Source organism: Equus caballus, chromosome 20 (assembly GCF_041296265.1).
Source record: "Equus caballus isolate H_3958 breed thoroughbred chromosome 20, TB-T2T, whole genome shotgun sequence".
In the NCBI taxonomy this organism is placed as follows: domain Eukaryota; kingdom Metazoa; phylum Chordata; class Mammalia; order Perissodactyla; family Equidae; genus Equus; species Equus caballus.
Genome location: NC_091703.1, coordinates 27,093,167 through 27,100,706, shown reverse-complemented (window position 1 = coordinate 27,100,706; position 7,540 = coordinate 27,093,167).

The window sequence follows — 7,540 nt, the reverse complement described above, 5'->3', positions numbered from 1 at the left end:
GACTCCCAAATCTACCTCTCCAGGAGACAGCATGATCAGGTGCCTGATATGGGGTTGGGGTTTTAGTCCAGAAGTGAAGAGGAACCTCTGAAACCTTTGGCATGAGAAAATTTGTACACTGAAAATCACAGTAGGGTAGATATAGGGGGAGAGGGGAGGCGGGGACACCATTTGCATTGTATTCTCTGGAATGATGCCTCCTGGGGTTGCACAATGTAGCCAGTCCTTATGGGAAAGCCAGATGGTAGGAGGCAGGGATACCAGGTAGAAGCTGCTGTAACATTTCAGGCAAGAAATGATGAGGCCTGAAGCAGGGCCTGGCCTTGGGGTCATGAAAGAGAGGAGTGGGTTTTATTACTATGATTAATAATGGCGAATAATTACATAGAACCTACAATGAGTTTGGCGTTGTGCTTAGGGCTTTACATGTATTAACAACACTAAGAGGTGGATGCTCTTGTTTCCCACATTTTGTGCATGAGGCAGCTGAGGTCCAGGGAGGTTAAACGACTCACCCAAGGTCACACAAGTGGTTACTGGCTGAGCTGGGACTTGAGTCCAGGCAGTCTGGCTCCAGAGTCTGTGCTCTAAGCACTAAGCTGGACTACATTAAAGGAAGTGAAAAGAGCAAGATTTGGCTGTTAGTCAGATGTGGTAGATGAGATAGAGTGAGAAGAGTTGAAAATTACTCTCAGATGGTGCCAATCACTCAGATAAAGAGGGAGGGCAGGGTTGGTGGGAGTTTACTTTTGGATTCACTGACTGTGAGATGCCTTCAAGGCCTCTAAAAGGAAATGACCAGTGGACACTGGGTTGAGGAAGTAGGTGAGGTTGGAGCCAGAAATTAGGGGTTGATGGTGGAGGAGTGGTCAGCCTACATGGTATAACCCTGAAAATGGTTGGACCCTGCATTGAATGTGTGTAGTATGAAAATAGAGCCAATACTGAAGCCTGAGGAACATCAGCAGTTATGGAGCAAGAGGGGCAAGAATTCTGAGAACAAGCTCCTCAGGAGTAGAGAAAGAACCAGGAGTGGGTCTTGGGAATGGATGAGGCAAATGTTAAATTAGGGAGGAAGACCTACTCAGGAAAGTCCATAAAGAAAGGATAGAGAAATGCACATAGATTTAGTAACTTGGAGGTCATTAGCGACTGGCAGGAACCGATTTTACGATGTGGTAGAGGAGAAGTCAGTCATCACTGCAGACAAGAGAGTGGAGGCCATGCATGTGTTCTCTTTTCTGAGACCTTGCTTGTGTGGAAGTAGAACCCTAGAGAGAATTGAGGAGGAGCATATTGCCCAGGGAAGGGAGGAGGAAGGTGCTGGTGGACATGGGAGAATCTCTTGCTTGTTCGAGCTTGTTGTGTGGCTGAAAACTCCAGGGTGGCCCCCCAAGGTCACCCCTCTTGTAGCTCACACTCCTGTGTAATCTCTTCCCTTTGACTGTGGGCTGAACCTGTGACTTGCTTCTAACCAATAAAATCTGGCAAAGGTGATGGGCATAATCACTCCCGTGATTATGATGTTGTATAAGAGTCTGTCTTGACAGCTGGCCCACTCTAAAGGTTCTCTGTCTCCTCCTGGATTTGAAGAAGAAAGCAGTCATGGCGGAAGGCCCACATCGCAAGGAGCTGAAGGGGGCCTCTGTGATCTGAGAGCAGCCTCCAAGCAACAGCCAGCACGAAGTTGGGCCCCTCAGTCCTACAGCTGTAAGGAAACTAATTCTGCCAACATCCTGAGTGAGCTTGGAAGTGGATTCTTTCCCAGTGGAGACTCCAGATGATGCAGTTACAGCCTGGCTGACACCTTAGTTGCAGCCCTGTGAAACCCTGAGCAGAGGACCAAGCTCAGCAGTGCCTGGACTTCTGAGCCACAGAAACTGTGAAATAATAAATGTGTGCTATTTTAAACTACTAAGTTTGTGGCAATTTGTTACATAGCAATAGGTAACTAATATGTGAGGAGGGGAAAAGAGACAGTGGGATCAATGATGAAGATTCAGAGGAGCAAAAAGAATAATTTATATCTCTAGCCCTGACCACTTGCATGGCCCACACATTTGGTTATCCAAAAGCCTACTCTGCATCTTCCCTTGGATCCCTAATAGGCTCCTCAACCTTGACAATGCCAAAACACAACTTCCAATTCTGTGCACCTCCTCCCTGGGCCCCCACAACCTGCCTCTCTCTCAGTTTCACCATCTCATAAATGACAACTCTATCTTTACAGTTTATTAGGCCTAAGACCTTGAAGTCATCCTTGATCCACTCCTTTACTCATACCCCACATCTAAGTCCATCTGCAAAGACTTTTTACTGTATTTAAAAAATAAATCCAGCCCTGACCACTTCCACTTCTCCCCCCTGGTACAAGCCATTCTTTTCTCTCACCTGGATCCCTGCAGTAGCTCTCAGTTGCCTTTCAGGTTTCTATCCTGCCACCCCTACCCACATCCCAGTTGGTTTAGCATCTGAAGTTACTTCTTAAAATGTAAGTCAGATCCAGTGCCTCCTTTGCTCAAAACTTGTCACTGGCTCCCTTCTCAGAGGCATAGTCGAGGTCAAATGATGGCATTCAAGGCCAAACCCCTCTGATACTTTCCCCTGTGATTCTACGGGTCACTCTCTGTCCTCCAGCCACACCAGCCTCTTTCTATTCTTCAAACATGCACCACATGCTTCTGCCTCTGGACTTTGGATCTGCCATTCTCTCTACTTGAAATGCTTTTCCTCCAGGTAGTCCTGCAGCTTGGTCCTCTACATCATCACCACCCTGTTTTAAATTGCAACTTCCGATGCAATATTCCTTACTCTAATTTATTTATCTCCTGAGCACTTATTATCATGTTCCACATCATTTATTTTACTATTTACCTTGTTTTCTATCTCCCTCTACTGAAAGATAGGTTCTTGGTGAATTGGGAATTTCTGTTTTGTTCATTCCTGCACCCCCAGCACCTAGAATAGTAACTGATACATAGTGATCATGGATCTTTATTAAGTTAATGAATGAATCAATGAATGAATGGACTGAATAGAGAAGCCTCAAGGGAAGCTAGAGAGTAAGATGTCCAGGATAAGTGTGAAGAAATAGCCTCATACAGGAGAAAGAACGTGTGCTCCATTGAAATCAGAGGAAACAGATGAGGAGGGGCAGGTGCAGGTTGTGGGGAAGGGGGTTTGGGACCTCCCTCTTCTATCTTCTCTCTGATGTGGGTGTTGATCATTATAAGAGATGTGGGGAGAGGATGTGGTAATGAGGATAATACTAATATCACCGATCACAGCTATGTGCTACGTTCTGTGCTGGGTGCTCTGCATACCTTATCTTGTTTCCTAACATCTGCTCAGAGAAGTGAGTGTGATTAACTCACTTTGTAGGTGAGGAAAATAGAGTTTCAGAGAGTTTAAGGAACGTATCCCAGGTTTTCCAAGTAAGCAGGATAAACAGTGGCCAAGCAGGTGTGTTGAACAGACAGAGGAAATAGACACAGAAGTGTGAAACCCAGTGATGCATTTGGGGCACTGGAGGATGTGTGGTCAGTCAGGCCACTGCAGGGCGGTACATGGCAGGGAGTGTCCAAGAGTGGAGCATAAATAGGCAGAATGAATCATTTAATGCTTTAATGAAAGGATAACATGTCCAGGGATTGGACTTTTATCTTTTAAGGTAGTGTTTCTTCAACTGAGTTATGTAAAAAACTTGTTTAGACAAAAACTAATTTCGAGAATACATCTGAAAATTTATCTTCAAACTTCTGAGGGAATCAATTTGAAAGTGAGGCATTAAAAATTCAAATCTGTCATTAGAGAGTTCATTTGTCACTGATGGTATTATAAAAATAGCAGTTAGCTTAGAAACTAGAACCACTCATCAATAATTGATTACATGGATGTTAACCAGGTGATACAGAGTCTGCTTAGGTTGTGTTTAAGATTAAAATTTGACATTAAGGCAATTTTTCAAAAAAATTTGAAAATCCTTTCAGAATTTATAAATCTGCATGACATACCCCTTCACCATAAGACTGAAGAAGACAATGGGAGACCAGAAGAGGTTTGGGAACTCAGAGGAATGTAATCAGATGTCTGTTTTAGCAAGTTTACACTGAAACTCTAGACTATGGTCAATATTGTAATAACTTTTCAAAAGCAATCTGTTGTTTATACAGGTTGTTGTCCAGATTTCTTGTCTGTTTACTGATATTTATTTAAACTAAAAGACTTAAAAGGAAAAAGATAACAGTATCTCTTGGAGGAAGGGAAGCAGAAATCAAAGAGGTAGAGTGGTTTGTTAGTCATCGCTATGAAGAGAAGAAGGGCTGTGGTAAACTGAATCTGAGGGATCTATGATAAAAGAACAACAAAAATTGGAGGAGGCAATCCTTGTGGAGAAGAGAGCCTGGGCTGCGCAGGAGAAAGGACTTGCCCTGAGGAGTAGGAGGGAAAGGAGCCCACCTGGCTGGGTGGTGGCAGCCTTGGGGAATCAAGGGTGCATAGGAGGAAGAGCAGGTGACAGGAAAGGGTATGGAGTTCACTTTTGGATACAGGTTTTAAGAACCTTTGGGGTATTCATGAGGTGTGAGCCAGGGATATTGGGATTATACAGTTTAATTCCAGATTGTTAGGACTGAAAAAGACTTTAGGGTAAAGAATCAGGTTAAAGGCACCTATTAAAGGAGGCAGATAAATCTTAGTTTAAAAACAAAAATTTCAACTTAGTCACCATCATTTTCTGGGCTTTTCTCCAGCTTGAAGTTGAAAAAAGAAACCTCACAAGATAACTGGAATATGAGAGCTTCTCAAGTCATACACAGAGGAGACGGAAGCAGAGAACTCACTGAGCTTTCTTTGGAGTTTCTCTGCAAAAGGATGAGAAGTTAATGGGTACTCTCTATAGCAGAGGAACCAGGTGTACTAGGCAAAGAGGCCTCTGGGAGACCTCTTCCTGGGCTGTGTGCAGTGAGTCTTGGGAGCTGTCCCAGGACTAGGAACGCTAGGGCACATTTAGGGTCACAGTTAGGGAAGGAAATGGAGCAAGGTTGGTGGTAGTGAGTGAGGAAGGACTGCTTTAAAAGCCTCAATTGAAACATCCCCTGATCCTCTTCATCTTTGCTCTCTCTCTTTCCCTCTGTGCAACCCCCTTTTCCAGAGTCATCTTTGGACCTCACTGTCTTAGTCTTCTGATTGCTTTATCTTTGGTCCAGCACTCTTGCTCTTTCTCTTGGCAAAGTTTCCAGATGAAACTCAGTCCACCAACCAAGAGATGTCCTAGAAGAAGCAAGAGTGAAGTCAGAGCAATCGCCCAAAGAAAGTCCTTTAGGAAGAGGATGTCTGAGCCAGAATTCCTGAGCATAATTCCTGCAGAGACAAGAGGCAAAAGGCCAAAGTCAATGGGGTGCTGGGGTGCACAAAGGATGCCTCAAGGAATCTTGGAGATTTCTGGTCCAGTCCAACGTCAGGGCAGCACCTGGCTGGGATAGTGACTCCAGTCTTGCCCTATTCTCTCCCACGGCATAGTTTGAAAACCAAAAAATCTTGAGAGTCATTGTGAAAAAACAAAAGGAAAAACAACAAAGAAGCCCCTGGGACTTCAACCAGGGAGTCATAAATCACCCATGAAATATAAACCTGAAACTGAGATCTGGAATAATGAGTGGAAATTGTTCCCCTTTCCTCAAATCATGGGAAGAGGCGCATTTCACTGAGAATTACCTTGAATAGCCTAAACACTTTTCACTTCTTTGTCTAAGATGCTTAAAGGACTTTTCCAAGGTCAGACCTAGTTGGTTTTCTGATTCCTAACCAGTCATCTTTCCCTGGCCACAAACTGCTCTTACTTAACTCTGAGAGTCAGATCTGGAGGTTCCCCAAGGGGAAAGAGTCTCTGGTCCCAGGAATGTGAAGACCTGAACCTGCAGTTTTGCGTTTGTATTCAGGCAGAGAGGCTTTCTCTCCAAAGGACGATTCCATGCATAGAAGATGAAGGCATCTCCTGGATCGTGCAAGGGTGGAGGTCTATGATGGGACATGGGACCCCTTGGCACAGGAAAGGGGTGCACTAAAATTGACTGGAGAGGCAGGGTCTAAAGAGGAAGATGAGAAGGAGAAGATGGAGGGCAAGGTTGCAGTCTCACTTCTGAGTGCAACTTCTTGCTATGGGCAGCACTCCTTAAGTTCCATCATTAGTCTTCTTCCAAACTGCATCCAGTTCTAACTCTTTCTCTTCTCCTCTACCCTTTCCTCCCACCTCTTGCTTGCTACTAAGACTTTGAAGTAAGAACCACCATTCCCCCAAATTTCTTATGGAGCTACAATAGCTGCCACATCAACAATAAGATGAACTTTCCCACAATTGGATGCAGGCTGTTCTTCTGAGAACAGTTCATGTCTCCAGGATATTCTCATTTAACCCTGCTGCTGCTATGGGTCTGTGAGTGCTAAGACTCTAGGATACTTGTTGTTCTTCCAGTCCTCAACTTACATAAACAAGCAAACACCCAGGTCCAGAGTGGCTTAATGAATGTTTTCACTAACATCTGTTAAGGGTGTGACAGCTCTGGACCTCTCTGACTAAAATCGTGACTGTTATTCCAACTCACTGCCAATGTTCTTCACATCCAATATTGCTTTCCAAATCATTTTAATGTGAAACCATATTGAGCAATGTTGGGGACTATGGAGGACATCCATACCTCTTAAATTTTCATCATCTCTCATTCTTTACCCTATTGATTTTTTCTTCAGTTGCATGAGAAGTGCTGTGCATATGTAGCTTTAGATCCCTGTGACACACATACACACTTGCCCCTCTGTAGGGAATTGTTGAGCTTCCCATCACCCTCTCACAGGAAAACTAGAGAGTTCTCTGAAGTGAGGAAGGTCACAGAAGAGGAGGGGAAGAATCTCTCCTTCATTCCTCCAAACTTTGCTCCTTCCTAGGAAAAGATCACACTTCAGAATCCTTGTTGTGCCCTCTCCTTAAGACTCCAATAATGACACCCAGTAAAAATTCAATTTTCCCCCTACTCTAGGGGTTGTGTGCATCCTCAAGACTGAAGGAAGCCTCGGGGGAGTGAGTTTTGTTTATTTTCATTGCACCGAATCTTCCAGGGAGGTATTATGATCCCAAGTTTTGTATGAAACTGAGCCTGAAAGAAGTTGAATGACTGGACCAAAGTCACTTGGCTAGTGAGTAGCAATGCCAGAGTTGAACCTGGCTCTGTTTGATTGTGAAGCCTGAGTTCTGAACAATTTCCTCAGTGCAGTAGGTGCTACCTCATTGCCTTGGCTTGCTGTGGCTGCCTGCACTGACCCGGGGGAGCAGGACCATAGCTCAGACTGGTGCACACCCTTGATGACCACAGCCAGTCAATGAGAGCAGGAGAAAAAGCTCCAGTCAGCTGAGAACAATCACAGAATACTGCAAAGTTCCTTAGGCAAAGAACAGGAAGTCTTTGTCCTGCACGCACCCCCTCCCCCCACCCCCAGAGTCTATTTTCCCAAAGAGAGTAACATTAAAGGGATAATATGGGTTTCC